Here is a 25,024-nt window from a genome sequence, read left to right as displayed (position 1 = left end):
GTTGAGATTTTTCATAAACTTTGAAGGAACACTGAAATTACAAAGCACACTGAGCTCACTGTAAAGCATTTTCTCTAAGCATGTGCCAAATCATGTATATTAATGGACTTGTTAAAAAAATCTACTACGATACCTTATGCTCCATTTTCCATTTCTAATTATTTGTGACAATTTAAAAAGGAGTCCTGTCTTCTGCACACAGTCAGACTTCTTGTTTTCATAGCTCTCCCAAGTATGAAGCTTGTTTCTACTCTGTGGAAACATTTCTATTGGATTTACTTTCACTAGAAAAAAACAAGCTTTCACACCCACACAAATCAAGATTCAGGAGCAAATTCAAAGCTGAAAATGAAGAGACATTTTACTGCCAAAAAGATGGGGGGGCTCCTAACAAATCAGCCAGCTGTTGCACTAACAGCATCAAATAAAGAAATTGCGGAGCTTATTCTACTCTTTATCAATAATGCATGGCTGCGCACAGACAATTTATAGCTGTTTTCCATCACTAGGTATTGTGTAGTACTAAATTAAGTCTACAAAATTCAAGGACAGTCCACCCACACAGCTACTGTAAGCCAGCCAGGCCACTTTGAATAAACATTTTAAAGGCATAAAGTGAGTTTTATTAGCATGCAGATCCACAGCTCTTAGTGGACAAAGTATCGCCATTAAAGAAGTAAGAGTACATTTAGCAGAAAGAGCAATGAGTTGCTCTTATGCCTTACCTATAAAGAAATAGTAGATTATATATATACACTTACATGCAACAACTCAATCCTCTGAATTTATTACGATAAAAATCTGAAGCAAGTGAATTTATTTTCAGCATTAGAAATTGATTGCTGTTCTCAGAAAATCCAAAGACAGGTGCTGAATGGGTCAACTTCTGACAACAAAAGAGCTAAGAAAAAGATGGTTTTGACTGGTTTTGTTTACACTCAGGTAGCTCTGAAGATTAATAGATTTATATTTTAATCCTTCACAAGTCATAAATCAGAAAAGCACACGTAAGGCTTTCATCAGCATAAAGAACTACTTATCACAGAGAAGTCTCCTTAACAACATTTATGGCACGGGTACACAAGTGGGAGGTGGGGTTCCCCAGCAGGCACAGTTAAGCAAGAGATGGTGTGGCACGATCCAGTTATGTTCAGTCAGTCCTACCTCTTCGTGTCACAGCAGTCCTGGCACGTAGACGCGTTGTGTTATGTATGTCTGAAATATGAGCATTAAAGCACTGAGCACAAGAGCTGGTCACCAGCAGCAAGAGGATGCTGCTGCTGGGTCCGTGCACCCAAGTTTTACCCGGGCTCTGCTCCAGTGGTCACTGAGGAGCCTCCTGGGTCCTGCTTCCAGGGTGCAGTCAGGTGTAACCAGCTACAGCGTGGATGACAGCACCACCAGGAGGTGGGTTTGTGCCACGTTGCAAACTTCTGCTGCTGTTTCTAACAGAAACACTGTGCCGCCCCTCTAAAAACATCAGTAAGGGTGAGGTTTGTGACAGCTTTCCTATAAAAGCAAACCACCACTCCAGACAGGATCCTCCACATCTTGCTGGGTAGCTGGTGTGACATGATGATATCCCTGCCTGGAAAAGTTTTCTTGCAGTGTGGGAGGGTGAAGGATGTAATACAGCACAGCTGGGCGGTGTGATGGCTTTGTGGCATGTTTGAGCACAACTAAGAGCAGGAAGGACATAAGAAACAGGACTTGAGCTACATCTCTGATAAGCTTGTAAAGTGGAAAGCCTGGCCAAATAAAACATGACTGAATTTACTGTCAAGGTATGGAGAGAAAAAAAAATCAACTCTGATCAGTGAGATATTTGGATTTGCAATTGTTGAATTTTCTAGTGAAAGTATATGATTTTGATGATCTGGATGAGGGAACTGAGTGCACCCTCAGTACGTTTGCAGACGACGAGCTGAGGGGAAGTGTTGTTCTGCCAGAGGGTAGGAAGGCCCTGCAGAGGGACCTGGACAGGTTGGATTGATGGCAGAGGCCAATGGGATGAGGTTCAACATGGCTAAGTGCCGGGTCCTGCACTTTGGCCATAACAACCCCATGCAGCGCTACAGGCTTGGGGCAGAGTGGCTGGAAAGCTGTGCAGAGGAAAAGGATCTGGGGGTGTGGGTCAATGTTTGCCTGAACATGAGCTGGCAGTGTGCCCAGGTGGCCAAGGCGTCCAACAACATCCTGGCTTGTGTCAGGAATAATGTAGCCAGCAGGACCAGGGAGGTGATTGTCCCCTCGTATGCAGCTCTGGTGAGGCTGCCCCCCGAGTGCTGTGTTCAGCTTTGGGCCCCTCACTACAAGGACATCGAGCCGTGGAGCGTGTCCAGAGCACGGCTACAAAGCTGGTGAAGGTCCTGGAACAGAAATCCTGTGAGGAGCAGCTGAGGGAACTGGGGTTGTTTAGTCTGGAGAAGAGGAGGCTCAGGGGAGACCTTATTGCTCTCTCCAGCTACCTGAAAGCAAGCTGTGGGGAGCTGGGGGTCAGCCTCTTCTCACAGATAACGAGTGATAGGACTAGATGGAATGCCCTCAAGTTGCACCAGGGAAGGTTCAGGTTGGAAATGAGGAGACCTTTCTTCTCAGAAAGAGCAGTCAGGCATTGGGACGGGTTGCCCAGGGAGGTGGTGGAGTCACCGTCCCTGGGGGTGTTCAAGGAAAGGTTGGATGTGGTGCTTGGGGACATGGTTTAGTGGGTGACAGTGGTAGTAGGGTGATGGTTAGACCAGATGATTTTGGAGGTTTTTTCCAACCTTAATGATTCTGTATACTACTGTGTAGCAAGTTTAACTTTACCTACATGAGGTGTGCTTTCTGGAAAAGCAGATACCCTTTCAAATGAAAGTATCTCATGGACCTCAAAAGCTAATCAGAGCTTCACTAATCACTGCGGAAAAAGTTATTTAACTGCTCCAGTGAGCCCAGATCATTCAGAAAGTAAGGGTCCAAACTTGACTAAATCTCACTGTACCACTGTGCCACAGCAACCAACCCCCAGAGTTTGGTGAAGCTGCTTCCACATTGCATCACTGTGAAAGCAGAACCTGTCCGCTCTGACCTACAGGCAGAAATCATCTGAGATTAAGTTGAAGTGAAATCTAGTCCTGTTTGTTATAAAATGTTTTCTCCATGAATAAGCACAAGTATAAAGGCCTAGAGCTGAAAACTCAAAGGAAAGCAGCTGTTGGATATTTGTAATTTAACCTGCCAGGAGTACAAGGTTTTCTTCAGAGGTTTTCTTTATATAATAGGCTGAAGTCATGCTGTGAAAAGCAAAACTGCCATTTTGAAGTCTGAGGAGATTGGAGTAAAATCCTTGCTTAAATCAACGCTTCAGGACAAAGCACTGAAGAAGAAGAAGGAAAAAAAAAAAAAACAGAATCCCAGTGAAGTAACCTTGGCTTTATAAATGGAAATTAATTTTATGAAGCCTGCTGTTCAGCTCATGTTACCAAATGCAATTGCCGTGTAGGTCATTGAAGCAGTGAACTTTTAATTGGCTCGTGGACTCTGGCAGAGTTCAGAGATGCACAAAACACGCTCAGGCCATCTCCACCAAGCACACTGCTCCAGCAGGATGCTGGCCTTGCAACGCACAGGCCAAGCACTGAGGTATGTTAGCATGTCAGACAGCAGATCACCTTTTATTGCAGAGGTATCTGTACACAAAATGGGTGCTCTGTGGTCACAACCCTGTGTCTTAATGATCCGATGTGCTGTCCCATCCTTCCTGAGGAGTAGCCAGGCAGTCAGCAATCATCACTATTGTGGTTCCGTGACTGCTGATACAAGGCCACTCTGGGTTTTCCAGCCTTTCTGCACTTATACTCTTCCTCTGTCTGCATCTTTCCTCACAGCCTCCTTCCCTCTTCTCCCATCCTGGACCTTGTACAGCCATCCCCACATGCCCCCAGACATCCACGCTGTGACTACACTCATTTATTGACACCTGCCCCACTGCAGGGGGTATGCAGGTTGGGGCAGTGCAAGCTGGCAGTGTCCCCACCGCCACCACATCTCGTTTGCTCAGAAGGCTGTGCTTGGCTGAGGGCACGCACTTCCACAGCCAGGACAGGGCTGTGGCATGCAGCCACACAGGAACTGGGACAAACCTACAAACAGTGATAATAAGTTTCCTTATTTAGCTTTTTCTAAGCATTTCTCCTCCCTGCCAGCTACAGCCCTGCCTTGGGGCCCAGAAGCAGTTGTGTCTGCTTTCTCCCTGTACAAAGCAGTTTTGACAGCAGAAAAGACTGGATTCACCTCCCAGTGCCTTTTCCCAAGAAAAGGAGGAGCTTCAGAAGAGCAACAGCATGAGTGAGAGCCCAGGGCTGGTTTGGAATGTGCTGGCCCAGGGTCTGTCTGCACTCAAACTGCAATCTTAGCAGACTCAATCTTTGCTTGTCAGGAGATGAGTTCAGTTCTAGATGATCCCCCACTCACACAAACCCACAGCACACTGTAGAGCATGCAATGAGGTGGAGGGTAACAAGCCCTAAAAGTAAACAGAAATAGGAGTCAGTGGACACTTCAGATAGCAGCTGTCAAACCTGAGGGAATCCAGGAGTCAGTGGCAAAGAGGCCCTTTACAGAGCGATTAGCTCTCCAGGTTTGGCTTACCACATGTTTAATTCAGGAGGAGTCAGTCCCTGGTCACCCAGATGACCAGGGCAGGGGAGACTGTGCTGTGCACGGGGTGTTGGGCAGGCACACTCTGGGCTGCTCCAGTCTGTACCTGTCTACAGCTCAAAAACCAGCACCACTCCCACAAAGCAGATAATACGAATCCAAACAGATGGGTGCAAAATGCAGGTAGGTATTAATGAGAAGAATGACACCAGCAGCACCTCTACTCACAGCAGAATGGTCACTTTTTCAGCTACAGATGTGTTTGGCTTTTACAGTCTTCAGTTTTTCTTAACCATATTTTTGCCAATGAAGAACGTCTCAACCTGACATCTCAAGGAGACTGAAAACAATCTTTTCACTACTAAAACTTATTAATATATAGGTGAAGCATTAAGACATTTTAATGGAAAGTTATACAAGCACTTAAAGAAACTAGAACTGGTGATCTAGGAAAAGTCAAGTTACTTCTTCATTGCATCTTATTTTTACCCTATTGAGGGTCAGTGAATTTAGTCATAACTGACAAATACTGGCAGTCTGGTCCAGTCTAATATACAAAATACAGGTGTCATGTTAGTATGGTTTACTATAAAGCAAGAGATGGACTGAGGCAATGTGTGGGACCGTATTTATCTATTGTCTTCCCTCTCTCCCCTTACCCTCCAACAAAAAAAAGCTGCATCTTACCTTAAAAGACTAACAGAAATGCTAGTCCTCTACTTCTCTTTAGCTTTAAGCTTCAGAAATAATGCAGAAGAATCAGCTAGTTCAATACTTCAGCACTTGACAGCACATTCAGGAATCTCAAAGTCATCCTACAAAAAGAGAAATGAAAAGTAGTCAGCGTACATGTTGGGCAATATATCACATGCTTAAAGCTGCAGATGCCTGGTAATGCCATGCTGCTAAACAATAATGAAGTTCACAATAATCACAAATATGAAAGGTTATGCCATTTTTGGCTTCCAAGGTGCAGTGCACACAAGCAATATTCTGGTTACAGCACCCTGGAAAAAAAGCATTCATCTTGCAACCAATATGTCACCCTGCAGTGCTTTCCCAGTTTAAAAACTCTGTTCAACCAACAGTCGATGCAAATGCACAGAAACAAAGCTCTGGACATGTCATGATAAACCAGTTAGGGAAATGCAGCAGTAAGTGTCTAAGGAATGGTAACCTGGTACTAATTTGAACTGAGAAATGTAGCAGGAGCCCACATGAGCTAAGCAGCAGTGCCATATGATCTGGGAGGATGCTTCTATATATGAAAGACATAGAAGCATTTTATAGACTGCAGTGAAAGAAGAGACAGTCTGCTTTGTCCCATTTCCCTTAATAGGCTTTTTAAGAAGTCTTATCTTGCAAGAATTTGCACATACTCCTACCTCTTCCACAGTAGACACTGAGACTGAAGTTCATACCTGCACCACTGTGGCACACAGGATGGCTCTTCTCTTTTTCCCCACAGCAATTCATATGTTCTGCCACCAAGGTTTAGACCACTTATTTCTCAACTCCAGCTCACTTAGCATGTTTAACTCCTAAAACAAGCTAACTTCCCAAAACCACAGGCACACACACACAGATGCCACCAAGACCCCTGTTCCTGACTCTGATGCATCCCATCTCACAACCATTTGCAGGTATAGCCCAAGTCTGTACCCCAGAGCTGTGCTGGAGACCTTCTGTATGCAGATATTGAATAGTTTCATGCTGCTGCTAGCACATTTGACAGCTGTCAAGGGATAGGACAGGAGAACAGTTTATATCTAACATGGTTACTTAAGAGTTCTGAAGATTATTTTATGGAAAAAACACATAAGGTTTTAACTGTGTACTTTCCTAGAGCTTCAGTATGGGAACACAAGTTGATCATTGGCCCAATCTATAAAACTATAAACGTGCAGGTTTAATGGAATACAAGTAAATCATACCAGGTAAGAATTAAAGAACTTTTACTGTAAATTAATAGATAAACTGGCGCACAAAGCAAGACACAGACCAATGCCTCTACATATACATTTTTCAAATTCTACTCTGTTTACAAATCCCCAAAACAGCCTCCGAAAGGTAACTGTCTTCATAAACCAAAATAAGTGGCATTTTTCTTAGGACACAAGAGCTCTCAATTGCAACATGCAAGAAGCTGGGCAGGGACATCAGGAGACCAGCTTGGCTGAGACAAGACCCGCTTAGCCAAACTAAAACACAAAAGCAAAATGCATAGGCACTGGAAGCAGAGGTGCAGATACTGGGAAGATTATAGGGATGTGGCCTGGGAGTGCAAGGAGAGGATCAAGAAAGCCAAAGCACACCTGAAACTCAATTTGGCTAAATACATCAAACGACACAAGAAGGGTTTCTTCAAGCACATGGGACAGCAAAGGAAGATAAACTTTCCCTGCAATGAGCTGAACGTGAATGAGTTCTTCAACCTGCATAGAGAAGGCTGAGTTGCTCAACAGCTTGTTTGCCTCAGTCTTCGTAGGTAAGTGCTCTAGCCACATGGCCGGAGTCACAAAAGATAAAGGCAGAGACTGAGAGAATGAAGAACTACCTGCTGTAGGAGAGGATCAGATGTGAGACCGTCTAAGGAACCTGAAGGTGAACAAGGTCCTCTGGGACCTAATGAGATACATCTGCAGATCTCATGGGAACCGGTGGATGCAAGTTCCTAAGCCACTCTCCATCAGTTGCAGTCCAGCAAAGCTTCCAGTGACTAGAAAAGGGGAACACAACCCCCGTTCTTACAAAGGGAGAAGAGGAAGACCCAGGGAACTACAGGCCAGTCTCATATCTATTCCTAGCAAGATCATGGAGAAGATTCTCATGGTAACTACACTCAGGCACACATAGAATAGAGAAGTGATTGCTGGCCCCTGACATGGTTCACTAAGGGGCAAACAGTGCCTGACAAATCTGGTGGCCTTCTACAACAGGGTTACAGCATTGATGGATAAGGGAAGAATAACCAACTTCATCTACCTGGACTTGTGCAAAACGTTTGACATTGTCCCACACAATATCCTAGTCTCTAAATTGAATTGGAGAGACATTATTTGACAGATGGGCTACTTGGTGGATAATGAATTAGTTGGATGGTCACACTCAGAGCCGAGGTCAATGGCTCAATGACCAAGTGGAGATCAGTGACTAGTGGTATTCCTCAGGAGTCTCTACTGAGACCAGAGCTATTTAACATCTTTGACAGTGACACGGACAGTGGGTTTGCGTGCACCTTCAGCAAGTTTGCAGACAACACCAAGCTGTGTGGTGCAGTCAACACGCTGGAGGGAAGGGATGCCATCCAGTGGGACCTGGACAGGCTCAAGAGGTGGGCCTATGCAAAAAACATGAGGTTCAACAAGGCCAAGGGCAAGGCTGTGCACCTGAGTCAAGGCAATCCCACCCATCTATACAGGCTAGGTAACCAGTAGATAGAGAGCAGCCCTATAGAGAAGGACTTGGGGGTACTAATGGATGAAAAACGACACAAGCTTGCACAGCCCAGAAAGCCGACCAGATCCCAGACTGCATCAAAAGACAGCTGGCCACCAGTTCAAGGGAGATAATTTACAGTGGCCTTCTATGAACCAAAGAGGGTCTACTGGAAAGCTGGAGAGGGACTCTGTCAGAAAGAGTAGCGACAGGACAAGAGGTAAATTAGTATATTAAACTAAAAGAGGGTAGGTTTAGATTAGATGTAAGGAAGAAATTCTTCACTCAGAGGGTGGTGAGGCACTGGAACGGGTTGCCCAAAGAAGCTGTGGATGCCCCATCCCTGCAACTGTTCAAGGCCAGGTTGGATGGGGCTTTGAGCAACCTGATCTAGTGGGAGGTGTCCCTGCCCATGGCAGGGGGTTGGAACTAGATGATCCAAAGTCCCTTTCTACCTAAATCATTACCTTAATATTACAGAATCATAGAAACTGTAAGGGTCTGTCTGTGGGAGGAGAAGAAAGGAAGGATTCTGCAGGAAAACCCAAGTAGGTGTTACACTCTAGAAAGAAATCATAAATGCAACATCTGTTACAAAACCAGAAATCCAAAAGCCCCAAATGTCCCCTTAGTTGAACTTTAAAATAGCATTCATTGCTCTTAAGTAACCAAAGTGAGAGCCCATTTCTTCCTACCTCCATCTAGCATTTCCTCAATACATTCAACTATTGATTCATCCATTTACGCAAAATATGAACTTGTTTATGCTCCATACTAGATAGTCATGATATCCTGAAAATACTTTTCTTAGATTTTAGTTGCAATACATTCCAAGACAATCTCCACCTACACAATATTAAAAGTTAACGCATGAGGAAACTTAAGATGTTAGAAGACAATTATGTCCTTGGAGCTACATACTCACAGATAATGGCAAACACCAAAGTCATCGTGTTCGTGTATAACCTCCTGTTCCACACTTTTGTGGAAAGTGTTAAAGCAGCTTCCTGTAAGAGTTTCAAACTGATGCCAAGACTTCAGATCTTCAAGACATTCAGTCAATTACACATCCAGGCTGACATTTTGAGGACACAATAAAAGTGGTTTTCAAATACCTATTACCATACTCAGAATGCCTGGTCCCCACATCATGGTGTCATGATTGTTTAGATATTATCCATAAATCATTTTTGCTTCAAAAGATTGTCTTTGCATGCCCTCCCACAGCCATCTTATCTTTATCAGGTACTCACATTCATCTCAAGTGAGTGTTTATGCCCACACCTGATGCAGATTAGTTTGACAGCACAACTGTGTGACAATAAAGGCCAGGACTAGGGAATGGCTTGAGCTCCAAGATGAGCAAGTGATAACTTTGAGAGTTGCACCTCAGAAAACAGTCAGAAGTTCTCTGGGAGCTAAGATTTATCACATAGTTTACTGTTTTCCATGCCAGATAGAAAGAAAGCTTCAGCTTTGCCTTTTAGCCCAAACAAATCACAATATACACAATCATACTCCTACATATCTAAGCCCCACCAAAACAAAAACACTATGCTGCACACTCATTTTCCCTTAAGGAGAGAACAAACCACACCTAACAGGTGCTAATCAAAACATCAAACATTAGAAAACATTCTGACACAATAGAGATTTAGAAAAATATGCAACATCTCAAGCAAAATTTGAATCTGTATAAAACAGATGTATGTATCTTGTATCAAAAAGCAATTGTTCTTCTAAACTGCCTTGCAAATGGCAATCTAAATTCAGTCCCAGGAAGAAAACAGACTTAATCGATTACCACAACTGAGTGCTAAGTAGAAGCAAAGATAAGCAGAAATGAAAACAGACATAGTAAAACAGTTAAGCAGAGATTTTACTTACGCCAAGGGAGCAAGTTGGCTGATAAAGTTGTCATCTTTACAGGAAGCTCTAACCTTGATAATACTTTCAATTTAAACAAAGCTCGCTATGTAATAGATATTTTGCAAACTCACGTAGGCAGGGCTTCAACAACTTCTCATGGAAAGTCTATGTACTTCACAGGCATATTCCAGCTTGACAAGATCTCCACAGATTGGTAACAAGTACTCCATCTTCTCCTCTTTTCCATTTTAATATTGTTCAACACCTCCTCCCACACACACCTCCAACACATGCACCTCCCTCCAGCAGACAGACAGATTCACTTATCTAAAGAGGAATTTATGCTGGTCTGAAAAAACACCAGCCCCCTCAACTGCAAGGACATGCCTGGATAACATATTGAGATATGCCTTAGATGTTGTGTCAAATGCTTCAAAGTCAGTTAAAGATGCACTACATAGCACCAGAAGGGTAATTACACTCTCACTGGGGAGAAAAAAAAAAACAACATTTTAAAATAGATTTGTACGTGAAGGTAGCATTTCTAGAAGTAAAGACATTATTTCCTAGTGAATGTGATGTATTTTTGGACAGAAAGCTCCCAAGTAGCCAAAAGCAATATTGCATCTTGGTACACTTCACTGGCATAAGATCTCATAATTGCTAAAGGGGATAACTAAGGCTACGTCTGCATGGCACAAAGGACGATGCTAATTAACCTTGCAGAGACACTAATTAATCTGGGCAGGACGCCATGATAACATGACTACACTGCTGTCCTGGGAATCTCCCCATGCCAATGTATCATGCTCTTTGGTCATACACGCCCACACACACACCAGCAGTGTCTTTCACATTAAGGAGTCTTATGCTGAAGATGAATCCCCATAGAGAGGTGTTTCCTCTCAGAGGCTGCCATATAGATTTTTTTTCATTATTTAAATCTGGGGTCTATGGTATACAATACCAAACTATACACTTACATAATTCTTACCGAATAGTAAAATAATTGACTGGTGTTACAGAGGATAATTAAGCTGTTAGGAGGACCATAAGAGGATGTATTTACGGACAGTCTTCTTGGCATTTGAAAGTTGGCACAGAAGTTTCAGGACATCATCTCAGAGGGGTAACTGTAATAATGGTGATTGTCTATCAGCCCTTCAGCAGCAGCAGTTCACCCCACAACAGTCCAGTTTCTCATCTGGTCTCCAGACAGAGCAAGGAGGGGTGCTTGTACGTGCTAGTGTAAGTGTTCGCAAGTTAGTACATTCCAAATAGCAGATAATGGAGCCACTGTAGTTGTTAGCACATTTTCAAGAAGTTAAGTTGTTGCCAAACCAACTCCACAGCTTTCCTTTTAACATTATGGTGATTAAACAAGTCTTGGGCTATAGCCAGAACAACAGCTACCTTATCTGCTATAACTGATGCCACCTCTTGGTACAGAAACCAACTCTTCATATACTGCTAATGGACTTTGAGCTTCTTCTGACTTGTTAAAACACACACTGTAAGTAATAGTGTACTGAATAGCAGCTTTAAGTGCCTGTTCCAATAGGAACTGGTCTTTGAACATGCAGAGAGCAAGAGGAAGAGGGAACATTTGGCATACAACACAACCTGCAACAGAACATAGTCCGCCCAACAGTGCAGAACAGGAGAACACAGAATGTCATTCACTGTGGCACAAAACAAATCACAAAACAAGTCAGAAAGTCATTCTACTGCCAGGCAGAACAGGCAGTTTCAGAGAACAGCCCCTGTCTATCCCTCTTTCTCCTCTCCCTCCTTAATCCACATTTAAAACCAGGGCTTTCCAAGACTATCCTTAAAGTCCTAGACTTAGAGGATGTCCTAGACGTAAAGGATGGACTCTCAAGCAAGGCAGACCTTCTACAAAGCACAGCCCCATGAATTTATGCATGAGCTACTTTAGTGACAGAACTCATATTGCTGGTAAATGGGATACACAAGATCAGCTAGAACCTGGCAGGCAATGCTGGCTTCTCATGTTTCAGTTAGTTTGCAGGGGCAGAGGTAACAGCACAACAAAGGGCAGCTTCACCTTGGTCCTTGGTTTGCACTACATCAGTCTGAAAACTTCTAGCCCTATGGAAAAAGTGACCAGTTTGAACAAGCGCACTGTTTCCTGTGGCAAAAGCATAGGGACAACTTAATCTTGGAAAGTGCACTGCATTCAGACAAGGACAAACCACATAAACGGCATCAAAGTGCTTTTAAGCCCTCCTTGCTCCTATCAGAGAGGACAAGCACTCAAACAAGTCTGTCTGAATTGGTCACGTACCATTTCTACACTACTGGGAAAAACACCACTGTAAAAAGCATAATCAGATTACTAGAAATGAAACAGCCCTTGATAAGGTGGTGTTAGTTGCAGTTCTCACGCTTGGACCCAAGGTGTATCTGCTCAGAAATGGAAAGTTGTTATTAAAAAACACATTTGCTACATGATCACTCTCAAAACCAGTAATCTTTCTTTCACACACACATATATATACATATCAGATACCCATGGAAAAGACTAATAAAAGCTGTCTCCTCCAAAATGATTAATACTTTTTGACCCAAAGGCTGAGTGTTTGTGGATGGTACACAGTAACAATGACACTTTGGATAAACACTTTAGTCTCTAACCAGCAAAACTGGTCTACATTGTCACAGAACAGTACAACCCAGCAATCCACATGAATAGATGTGCTCAGCCTTAATACCTTTAGCTGTCAACTCAGATGAGACTGACTCAAATCACTGAATCCTCAGAAGCCAGAACATGCCCTACTCCTTCCTTCCTCCAATACCTTGCCTAGATAAATAGCAGAGTTCATCCTGAGTTTTCTGAAGGGTGATCTTTGCTTAGCAGGCCAAACAGTTCTGTGATACAGCCACCACTCCAGATTTTTAGCTGGCAGACAGCAATCTGAGCTTTAACGAGAAACAGGCTAACTTCTGAAACGGATAAGCACAACTATCCATTCTCTAACTGATGCTGCTATCATAGATGAAACTTCACTGACAGCACTTACAGCTTACCCAATGCTTTCTTTTATCCCACTTGCAGGGAAGTCACTGCTCATGGACTGTGTCACTCTATAGACCAAGAGGAGGGGAAGTCATCAACATACACAAGTTTTTTTCCTCTTCCTTTTTCACATCACCCTTTCTGTAGGGGGACCAAATTCTTTGTTCTCTATCCAGATGACTTTAGCTATCACAAGTCAGATGGCCTAGGTTTAGAAATGCAACCTATTTTTTGTTGCTCTAAAGCAAGATGGATTTTACACAGCCACTTTAGATGGGCTAAATGTTAGGCAATGAATGGAGGGAAGATAGGGTGTCACAACTGAAGCAAGTTACCTAAAAGTGATTCAAGAAAGATGGAAAACTAGGACGACTCTCAGCTACAGATGTCTTCAATTAACCTTTCTCAATGCACCAGTTATTTATTTTTTTAAACATACTGTATCCAGTTATACCTTTTGCTTGGTCACAATATCATACCATGCAACTCGTCTGGCAAACAAAGTACCTAATAAATCTGTGCTTGCTCCCGTAAGGAGACCAGGGATTACCAAAGGCTGCGAAGGTCATGCTTTTTGTCCTGCAGTGAAAAAGAACTGGAAAAGTGGAGAATGACACTGAAAGAGGCCATAAGAAACTATCTTGCTTGCTCAGTTACTACACACAGATGGGACATGGGCTTCTACTGACAAAAGCCACCTGCATACCCCTCTGGTCCCATCAGAGATGGTCAAACAGGAGAGGGGGAAAGGCTCTGCCAGCTTGTAAAAGGAAGGTTACTTCACTAAGTAGATTTAACTTTCAAAGTTAGGATAAAGATACAGAGCTGGTTGTCATTAGCTCCTGAAATAGCAGCTCAAACACTAGTAGTTGATGAGCCTCAAAGAGTCTTAACTGCTGGATTTCAAGCAACACAAGCACAAGGAAGCCTCTGTAAGAACTGCCCTTTCTTTGTGCTGTTGCCCCATCCCCTCATTTTCTATGAGAAGATTCCCCAGCATCAGGTATCACAATGTATCTTCATGGGTGTAACACAGCTAAAGGTAATAACAAAACAAAACATATATAAAGCAGCTAATCTGCTTTAGAACCACACCTGTATGAGAACCTGTATGGTAGAGGATACATGTCCTTCACATCTCCTTATCTAGGCCTGGGAGCCTCGGTCCCCCTTTGTCTTGGGACTGGCAACATCCTGAGGCTTCAAGTTGGCAGGAAAAAAGACAATAGGACTAATATCCCCTTCTGGCACCAAGGTAAAACTTGGACCAAGTCAGTCTGCTTTGCAGCTCAGGCTTTTCTATATCTGTTTTGTTCACATATCTTTGGGATTTTCAAATGGGTGTTACCACCATCTCCCTAATGAGATTCCAAAGCACTTACTCCCAAAAGATGGGTTTTTTGGATGAGCTACTGTAGAATAATCTCCAAGATCCATCACTTTTCTGAAATAGCCCTCAGCACTCACCACACACAGTCCTTCTGTTATGGCTCAGTGGAATTTCTGATGCCAAACCAAGATGAGAATGTGCTTCTGTCATGCTTTCAGCCTAAAGCTTTGGAGATGAAATGAATTAATGAACCCCAAGCTGCACAGCACTGTTCTGCAAAAGTGTGAATAGTCACATATCACTGAGGGTTACTGTCATAGCAATGCTGTTTCCCTTGTGCAAAAGGAAAAACAAGAAATATGGCAAGCTGTCGCAGATGTTCTTTATCAATGACTTAAGCAAGAAGAGCTAAAACCAAAATCATTCTGAATTTCTAGGGATTCAGTGACCAAGAAAAGTAAGCAAACAAGCATGTGGCCTCCCAAAGAAAGGGGATATTGTCCTCCAGAGTCCCCCCATTAGCTCTTAATAGAACTGCTTTCCCCAATTTCATTTCAAGTTTACATTTCAAGGAAATGTTTTACTGTGTCCCTCAAATGAAGCAGGGAAGTAGCTGGTCCTCATCCTAACACAAGCTAAAAAGAATAGCAAGGAGAAGACAAGCACAATTAACATGCAGTGTCAGTCAGGATAGTCTTCTCTGTTGAAATTATCATGGGTAGTATATTCAGCAATGGGTTAGATCAGAAATTCTACCAAAAAAAGTACACACAAGTGTAAATATTCCTGTCCCTTCTGGAAAAAAAAAAAGTAGGGAGACAGACATTACAACAATACAATACACTGGATTTTCAAGCTCCAACTCACGAGCATTGAGTTTGTAATTTAACAGCTACCTAATTACTTGTACGGGGGAGTGGTGGGTGAGGGAAGTAATGATATACAAATGTGAATTCTGTTACTTTAAACGTGTTTCCGTCAAAGAGCCAGCCAGAAGGAAGAAAACAAAATTTGCAAAAATCCTCTCTGTACACAGCTCATAAAACACGAAGGCCACAGAACAAGGCAACTCAGACCCATTCTCCCCAAAAAGCTGCAGACTTTCATTTGCAAGCACAGCCCGCAGAAGGCGGGGGAGGGAGAGGACAGAAGAAAAGCACACGAAAGCCAGCGCAAACCTTTGCAACCCTGCTTCATCATGTCAATGTGAAGGCTCAGAGTGCTTGCTCAGGGTCACTGCCGATGAAAAAAAAAAAAAAGATCACTAACTTGATCGCTGTCATGCCACAGCTCCAGCCTAACAGACTTTGATTTGTGCAGGACCATCCGGGATGTTGCAGCACCCTGTATGCTGCTTGCCCACCTCGGAGATACCGACGGAGGATTTTCTCACACACACGCATTATACACTCTCTGTAATACTTTCACGACATTAAGTACTGCCCTTCAAAAACAAACCACCACTTCACGCCACAAGGACTCCCCCATTAAGATATATTTTAAATAGCCCATTGGACTGTAACACTCAAACCTACTCAGCCACACGAAACCGGTCAGATTTCACTATTTCACAAAAAAAAATGAAATAAGACTAAACTTACAGGATTGTTACTCCACCGTTTCTCTCTAGCACAGGGCACATCATTGAACTGCAACGCCTGAAACAGTAACTTGACCTCTCTGGGAAGGTGGGCGGTATTATACAAGCTGAAACATTAGAAACATGCATAATTACGCCGGGTATTTGCCACACATTCTTTCATCCGTGAACAAATATGAATGGAAAAGTCACACTGACACTCCAGGCTTAGATTATGTCCAAACCATCAATTAAGAAGATTTTTCATGAGGCCTTGGGAGAACAAAAGTTTTCAGAGCAGGAGAAATTTTCTGTGGAGTTACACTGTGCATATATTACGAAGAGAGCACTGCCAGCTCAAAGCTGAGACAACAGTGAGCTAAGACTAGGGAATTTTGGCTTTCTTGCCTGCCACCACCGGCAGCTTAGCCTGTTGCTTTGTTCTCCTGGGAGCACACGGACCCGTGGCACCCATTCATGCAGCGCCAGCGAGGACGCCTGCCAGGGCGCCACCTGCATCCTGCCACTAATCACCCACCCCTTCCTGCAGGGTGACACCTCTCCTCCATGCCGGTGTATCGCCTTTCTGTCCCTCAGCACAGCCCAGTGAGAGCTTCATCCAACCAAGGACCTTAAGCAGGACCCGTCTGGTTGGTCTTAAAGCATTAGCAGATGGACAAGGAGGGCAGGTGACTGGAGACAAGACACCGTGCTTGCCCCCAGCTGCACACACATCCATGGCTCACACCACAGCCGCTCAAGCTTCTGGCAACGCCCCTTTTACACCAAGCACGTGGAGGACCCTCAGTGTATGTAGCCTTCCCTTCCAAAAATGCATTTGGAGGAACTGTACACACATCTAACCACAGTCTTCTGCTGTCACATGAAGTTTTCCTCTTCTTCAAATTCAAGACTTAGCCACGCTCCTGGCCAAGCAAGATGCAGCATCCACAGCTGCTGTGATCCTAGTTTCCCACTGAGATGTTTTGACAGCAACATCCATACACTTTACCTGGCAGCTCTCTAGCTTATCCCCTTTCCATGAGGAAAGGCTTTGTGTTCTTGATTCAACCACTTCATTCCCCATGCTTGCCCTACAAATAGTCGTGGAACACACAGTGTTTATTTCAGCTAATTCCCCATGCACTATGGGCAATGCGTGCACATCTGAAGCACTGGTACGGAGCAGAGACATGAATTATTCTAGAATAATTCTTTTGTTTCATACTTCAAGCAGGCCAGCTCCCTTTCTCTCTGCCCCTTTGTTTATATACTTCAAAGCTTTTGAAGGTCATAGCAATGCATACATTGAACTGCCTCTCAAGATCTGAGAATCAGCATTGGTTACAACCGTTGCAGTTTCCAGACATGAGTTGCCACCAATGATCACATACTAAAAACTTAAGCAAAGTTTTTTCCCTACATATACCTGAAAGCACAAGATGAAAAATTGGTGAGTGCCAAGCAGCGTAAAGTGATACAAGAACTCGGCAGGGATTTATTTATTTATTCTTGTTAGCTTTAAACTTGTTTTTTCAAATAGTTCAAATAGTGGTTTATTCATCAGAGGTTAAAGCATGCATACTTTCTGAATACACTTCATACACTTCTGAAAACTGCGGGAAGCTTTATTTTGAAATTTCTCACCTTCTTTATACCTTAAAAATCAGTTAGAAAAGGACAGAACAGCTTTCTTAAACCTTACCTAAGATATCTGTCCAAAATGCTTGAGCTGTATGATGAAAAAGCTTTCAGTCAGAAGTGGTTTGTGGCCAAAAGAAAGGAAACAATGTGCATCTGCAGCATAGAAATGCTCACAGAGCAAAGACCTGAGTTTGCAGCAAATCCCCGTTGGAATCATTTAATTGCCACTACGTATGAATAGGAACTTATCAAGCCTTTTTCAGTATTTGCTTTTCAAGTAAATACTGAAGAACGGAATCTTAAAGTTATAGTATTGACTTTCCCATTTAGAAGTGGTTTGATAACAACCTTCCTCAAGTCATTCTGCCAGGAAGGAGTAGTGTGAGCACAGAGCTAATTTGGGCTTGTTAGTTAAGTTCCTCCTCCTGCTTTATTCAGAAAGCCTAGACAAATAGTTTATCCATGGACAGACCTCAGGGCCTTACAAAATATTTTGTATTCCACTGCAAGCTTAGGCACATCACATAAACATCTGGAGTGACCACTAAAAATGTGAACACCTCCCCCTCAGCCCTGCAGTAGTGTCTTCATGATACTGCTTCATAAACTGATCCCTGACAGAAATTTAAGAAAAAAAAGTGTTATAGAGTGCTTCCATCAAAAAAAAAAAAAGTGTTGTAATCCATAGCCTGTCTATACATAAGCCAGGGTTTGGGCAAAAAGGGAGGGAGGGGGAATTCAGGTGTATACACAAACTTTTCCAGTCTTCCTTATCAGTGCTTAACTTCTGAGAGGAAGAAAGAGCTTTGTATCATTACTGATAAGAGACTGTTTCCAGAAGTGTTGGAGACCAGACTGCTCTGGGGGGAAGTGACGGTGAGAATCACGTATGTTCATCTTCCCCCTGGAGGTACAGTCCTGTCTGGAAGTGCTCTGAGCACGCCGAACCTAAGACAGCGTTCAAGTCATTCTGGTGTACTCTGACACCTCCACAGACCGGGAGCACTGAAAACCACAGATCCTGCATGAAACGAGCACATCTACAAAGGCTCCCAGCTGTGTTGTCCATGCCAGAGCCCATAATTAGTGAACAAGCTGCTCAAAATGCAGCAGATACTTTGATACCACATTTCACAGCATATCTGGACTGGAGCCAAAGAGCTGCTTGCTGCCTGAGATAAGCTATAAGGGGGGTGAGGCTCAGTCCTCCCGGGAATGGTTTCCCCAAGTCCTAAAGCAGCAACAACAGCACCTTCAGCTTAGATTGCAAAAATACCTGCAAAATCACAGCTATCAAGCCTAACCACTGGGAATTTTTATTTTTATTTTCAAATCTGTAAAGAAGCTGTGCGTTACTGCGTATGTCAGCAACTGCGTAATAGATGCAACTTGATTACCTCAGAACTTACTCTTCACAAAACCAGGGAAACATCATCCTTCTCTTCACTGCTACTCCATGGGAGAGCACTAAGTGCTTCTGGTGATACACGGGGCAGTAGCAAACAACCAGCATGATAAGCAGTCATTCACATTTCACTCCTGTGAGTAACGCATATATAGTTTAACAATACACAAAATCAATGCATATGTTAAACATGAAAGGAACTGTCCTCAAGAGCTAGATGCTCCAAGATCATGTTTCAAAGCAATGCTGTATCTTTCTGTTAATCTTTTGGGAAAACCAGCATGGATAGTCCCCTGCAATGTGATTAACACAGGAATTCAAGCCTCTCCATTGTGACCTTCCACAGAAACCTCAGGGGTCAAGAGGAGCAGCTTGTATGTGTTTTGCTACAATGCCAAGATATCTGAACTATCAACATAAGCCTTCTCTAACAATAAGACCAACAAGTTTCTTGGGGGGACTTTCACACAAACCCTCTAAGTTTGCCACAAAACACATTCTACGCAGCCACTAAGGAAAAGTTATTCTTCTAAAAAGTAGTTGCAGAAATTCCATTTTGATATTCAGCTGGGGAAAAAAAAGTTTGACTATCAGAACAGTAACAAGAAAGAAAAAAAGAACTGCTTTCTTAGAGCAATGGTTAATTAACAAAATGAAGCTGAGAGGCGATTTTTTGTTCCAGCAGTGAAGTGCTAGGCAGACAGAGGGAGCGCTTGAGGAAGGTTTGTTTTTTTTTTTTTTAATTTAATCTTCTTCAGCCACATCACAGCAAACCCTTGGAAAACCCTGATGTGCACAAGCAAAATTGAAGCCTGGCAGCAACGATGCTCTGTTGCCTTTGATGCCGGAGGTGGTCGTGCCATCCTCCCCCAGCTCGGTGACCGGCTCGGGGAGAAAGCAGCGAGGTGGGGAGGTGGCTGCAATCTATTGCTGTGCTCTGCAGAGGCCCCAGGCTCCGTGAGAACAGCAGGTGAAAATTTAAACTCAATCCCACTCAGTATGCTTGGTATAAATAGCCCCAGGGTGGCAAACATCAAGCCATGAAAAGAGATTATCAGATGAGTTTTTTTCTCCTCATTCTTACCCTTTGCAACTTGAGAAGAGTGAAAGAGGACACCAGCAGCTAGCAAGGAGGCTGCTAATTAATTCCTCCTCACCCAGGCATTGCAAAGCTTCCAGACACAAAGTCCCTGCCAATCTAAGAACAAGCACTTGATAGCACTAGAAGAAAGAAGCTTGATTCGTTCTGAAAAATGGCATCAGAAAAGACACGATCATTTCACAAGATCAGCTTTCCCCCTGTAGGCAGGGAGAAAAAAAATGAGAGAAGCAGCATCACTCTTGGCTACATAATTTTAGGACAGGTTAACGTTCAGAGCACTGACTTGTGTCCCCAGTCATTTCAACCAGGGGTCAGCATGCTACAGGCACAGATACTTTCAACAAGATGACTTTGCATGAGGAAGAGTCTTTATGTTCTCTCTTCGGTGAAGACACTTCCCCCAAAATAAACAATCTCAGCAAGTTGCAAGAGAAATGCCCTGCTGTCAGGGCAGAGCACACATGCCATTTCAGGGTGACAAGCCAGCGCAAGACAGGCAGCTGAAGCACTTGAAAGTGAGGGAGGCACAGCCCTGTTGTCTTTAGGTGCTCAGTTAACCTGGATAAAAGGCTATAAAAAGCTCTTTGAAACTGGTAGTAAGATGAGAGATGAGTCAGAAGAAATAATGGGAGAACACTAAGAGGCTCTGCAAAGATATTTCAGCTCTCTCAAGCCTTCTGCAACCAGCAGTAATTTGTTTGCCTAGCATGGCTGCTCTGTTAGCACTATCACAATGCCAGCAGAGAAGCCCTGACAGCGGGAGCTGGACTCCTGGCTGTCACCAGGCAGATAAAGCCATAAGTCAAAGCATCATCTGAAGCACCTGCAGATCAGGTGCATCTTTCTGGACTGCCAAGCAGACACTGCAGTCATTAAAACTTCAAGGAACAAACCCACCTACAAGCACAAACACTCTAAGCCCAAACAACTTTCACCCTTTGCACCCTACCTGTGTCTGTGATGTCCCTCCTTTCAGCTAAGATGCAATGAAGCATGCAGCTGTTTGAATTTATATTGTGGTTTTGGATGGGGGAGGCTAAGATATAAACTAGTGCAACATCCAGAGGAGCTCTAGCCCCATCACCCTTTGCCAGTTATGCTTAAACACTCCCAGTTTTATTCCCCTTCACAACCTGCTTCTACCCAAGGCAAAGGGGGAGCACCAAGACCCTCTCTTTGCACTGCACGGGTCAAAGCTGGCACAGGACAGCTGGACAAAGAGCAACGTAAAGGATTTGGCTATGTAATATATACTGTGTCACCCCCTGGGCACACAGCACACATTGAATGCACCACAGATGTGCACCTAGCCAACTGTGTTTCCTCGCATCGGCTTTCCCATCCCTTTCCCCATCCCGAAACTGCTTTTCTTCCCTCCTGACCAGCAGTCTCAGCTACATTTTTCCCTTGAGAAAAGGACTACAATTTCTTGCCTTACCACAGAACAGAAGCTTCGCTGAAATCAGAGAAGGAAGAATGTTTTACTTGGTTTGAATCTGAAGACACCTGCAGTTCAGTCTCGGTGTGCAATTCAGAGCCAAGAGCAAAAGAATGGAAGTGTCAGGACCAGACACTTAAAGACACCAGATTTTGCTCTGGGCAAACAAGAGGAACGTATATAATATACATACACATAAAAAGATACTAAAGCAGAAATCCTCCACTGATGATACCCTGTTGCTGGTTAATCGGTTCCCACGGACAAGCTCCTCTTTGAGGAGACTGACTGGCTTCAAGCCCTTCTTCATGCAGGTAACCTGGAAGAGGATGGCCAGAGGAACCTGAAGATGCAGACAGGCTGGACCAGGAGTGCTGCTGGCCAGCAGGTTGTCTGGGTAAGCAGAAGTTACATAGGTATCTTCCAGATGGGTACTGAGCATTTCATTCCAATGCTATCAGATTTGAAGCATGAGATGGAGCAGAATGTGTAAAGGCAAAGTCTCTTCTTTCCTACTAAACTCTGTTTTTCATTCTCAGGAGCAATACAATGCCACAAACATTTCTTTTTTTGGTGTAAATTGAGGGCGAGTCCTTCCCTACTTGGGATAAACACACTTGCACACATTCCTTCCTTTTATACTGTGTACATCACTGCTAGGCATCACAGGCTGTGGCGGGATGACTCACTGTGGGATGTTACTGATTAACAGCTCACTTCAGGACTTTTCTGTGTGTCTCTACAGAACTCCTTGCTCATATCACTCAGGCATCCTGACACCACCTGTTTCTTGTGACTGCCCTCGGGTATATCAGACAAAAACTGCCTTAATAGCCCAGAGTTCACCAGGTACCAGCAATCTTTTTCCTCCCCTCCAGGCCACAGATCTGACCTGCTTGCAACTGCACAGTCCTGCAGCACCAGCCTTTCGCATCCCTGGAGGCTCTGCACACCATAAAGCAGGATTTTGGGTCTTGCTAACGTCCCAGGTGTCCAAGCATTAAGAGACAAAGCTATGAGTCACTGAGCCCCCAGGGGCCAGGGTAGTGCCGGGCAAAGGCACACTGCACCTGCATGCCATGGGCTGGAAGCCTGTTGTTTGCTGGTCTAAGAGTTGTAACAGCTAAGGGACCTTCTCATGTGTCTACACACACACCTGGTCTTATTTCCAAATGCAAGCTCTAGCAGTCTGCTGCAATTAGTTGTGCCAGCCCCACTGATTTGCACAAAAGCCAGAAATCACTCCTGTGTCAGGGGACTGGTAGCCCCTATGAGTATACTGTAAATATTACCAGACAAAATGTACATCTGCGTCAAACCTGTGGTTTGGAAAAAAAAAGTTATTTCAGCCCATCAGTGCTTTGATCCTCTGACAAATCATTTCCTGACACAAGCTGAAACAACACAAAGGACTTTGGACACCAACCAGCTGTCACAGTTGTGCTGAGAGCTGGCACTGAAGCCATGCAGCCAGAGGGGGAAGATTTAGGTGGTGGTAGTGGAGCAAATGGTAGTCTGCATGTCTGGATTCACAGCTTGTTTCTTCTTTAGCTGAAACTTTTGGTGGGAGCTGGCGGAATGGGAGAACACGTGAACAGCTGCTGCAGGACACTCTGACATCACCAAGGTATAGCAAAAACTCTTGGATGTATTACAACCAGGGGCAGGGGTGGGGATGAAGGAGAGATGGTTTTTCTTTGTTTTTCTCTCCAGAGGATGCTTAGGCATTGTCAGAGCTCCAAATGCAGTGACCCCTTTTTGACCTTTGGGCCTGAGCTGAGAGAGAGACAAGTGAGCTTAACAAACATCTGAGACACCAGATGGGAAAAGTGAAGGCAGAACTATGGTTTAATAGCCCTCTCCTTTTATCCTGTTTAAAATGAAGTATTCACACGGTAACCCACAACCTAGAAAAAAATGAAAGAAAAAACTGATACTAGCAGCCTGCTTTCAGCATCCTCCCTCAGATATTCTCCTAGCACAGATATATTCATATTTTCCTCTGTTTCTACTAGCATATGTAGCACCTGGCAATTAGAAAGAAATGCAGCTTGAGGGGAAGCAGATTAGAAGTATGACTTGCTACATAGTTCTGGTATGATGAATTCTTAATTAAAAAAACACTATTAATTCAAGGTGTTGAAAGGAACAGTCCACAAAACTAAGTAGTTTTTTCCAGCCTTCATCCTCATTTTAACTGATGTATTTTATCACCAGCCTTTGAGAAACCGATTCTACAGTCTTGAGTGGAACTAACCATAGCACACAAAACAAAGAGTGACAGAAAAAAAGAACCCTTGAGATACCCCTGACATTTATTAACTTTTCCTACAGACAGCATAAAACTGAACTCCTGAAATCCTTCTAGTGTCAGACTTGTTACTCTAACGCTTCTTTCTTAAAACGAGTTTTGGTTGCCAAGCAGCTCTCAGATGTGCAACTCGACCTGCCAAGGTCTGGCTGCACCAGCGTCTTCAAGCTTCACAGCACAAAGGGATAAACTTAATAAAACCCGTGCTCGGTGCTTTGAACTAAGGCTAGATCCAGAACTGACATTACTCTGCAAGCCTCTGTTGTGATGCAAATGTCCAGCCTGCTCTCTTCCCCCCCGCCCGCCGTGCATCACTGCTCCAAGACTACACCACCCAGCCCTGTCCACGCTCTCGCACCAACATTTCACCTTTGCAGCCTCCTGGTCAACCTGACACTCGTGCCAGCACACTGGCAGCCACAAGGGAACAGCAGCGACGTGCCAGCACTGTGCGTAACCCAGAGCCAAAGCCAGCCCAGCTCCACAGCTGCTGGCCAAACAGGGCAGCGAGCAAACTGGGCAAGAGCGGAGGGAATGCTCATGTGGTGTTAGGTCAGGAGTTAAAATATCACAACGACCTGCAACTTCCATCGTGAACAGAACTGAAAAGTGCCAGAGCAACACAGAGGAGAAACTCATCTGCACAAGGCATCCAGCTTACGACACAATTTCTGCCACCTGAGATAGCCAGCAAGGCAACAGTTAGAAGGGTCATCCTTCCTCCAGGAGGAAATTAAAACATGACTTAAAATGAAGTTTTCAAGAAGCAGCCAAGAAAATGGATGGAGCTAGTAGAGACTTCCTAAATCAGAGAGAAGCTCGGGATCTCAGTCTAACAAGATGAATATTATCCCTTTTTCACAATAACTAGGAGCCTTCTTTTCCTGCAGGTCCATCTTCAGCTTCAACATCAGTGCTGACAGTACCATTACCATCACTCACCTCACCTGACTTCAGTCCCAATTGGGCCATCCACTGAATCATAAGCCAGCCATGGAGTACAGCAGCTTTTTTCCCCCACACACACACACAATAACAAAACATAATTCATACAGGAATGTAAAGCACAAGTCAGTTGTGGCCATACTTCTCCCAGAATGTTAGCAGCCCTGTAACAATCATCACTCAATTAACATGTTAATGAAAGGAAATCAAAAGGTCAGGTCAAAAGCCATCTGTGTGTAAGTCAGCATTCACAGCTAAGAAAATACCAGACTGCTGCAC

The 25,024-nt window shown here is 43.8% G+C and overlaps 1 protein-coding gene across 7 annotated transcripts in view; it reads right to left on the bottom strand.

Moving 5' to 3' along the window:
- Positions 1 to 25,024, bottom strand: part of KANK1 (KN motif and ankyrin repeat domains 1) — a 129,593-nt gene that overhangs the window by 91,789 nt on the left and 12,780 nt on the right. For 4 of the 7 annotated variants that reach the window (XM_080573805.1, XM_080573808.1, XM_080573803.1 and 1 more), the window contains one exon: positions 5,329 to 5,456. The gene's annotated coding sequence lies outside the window, so the exon portion shown is untranslated. Of the gene's footprint in view, positions 1 to 5,328; positions 5,457 to 15,922; positions 16,029 to 25,024 lie in introns of all 7 variants that reach the window. The other 3 variants (XM_080573804.1, XM_080573798.1, XM_080573807.1) reach the window with 1 other exon arrangement.

This window comes from Anser brachyrhynchus (genome assembly GCF_964034855.1).
Source record: "Anser brachyrhynchus genome assembly, chromosome: Z".
Classification (NCBI taxonomy): Eukaryota; Metazoa; Chordata; class Aves; order Anseriformes; family Anatidae; genus Anser; species Anser brachyrhynchus.
Note: the sequence above shows the minus strand (reverse complement) of the source record. Positions and strands in the feature narration are given on the sequence as shown.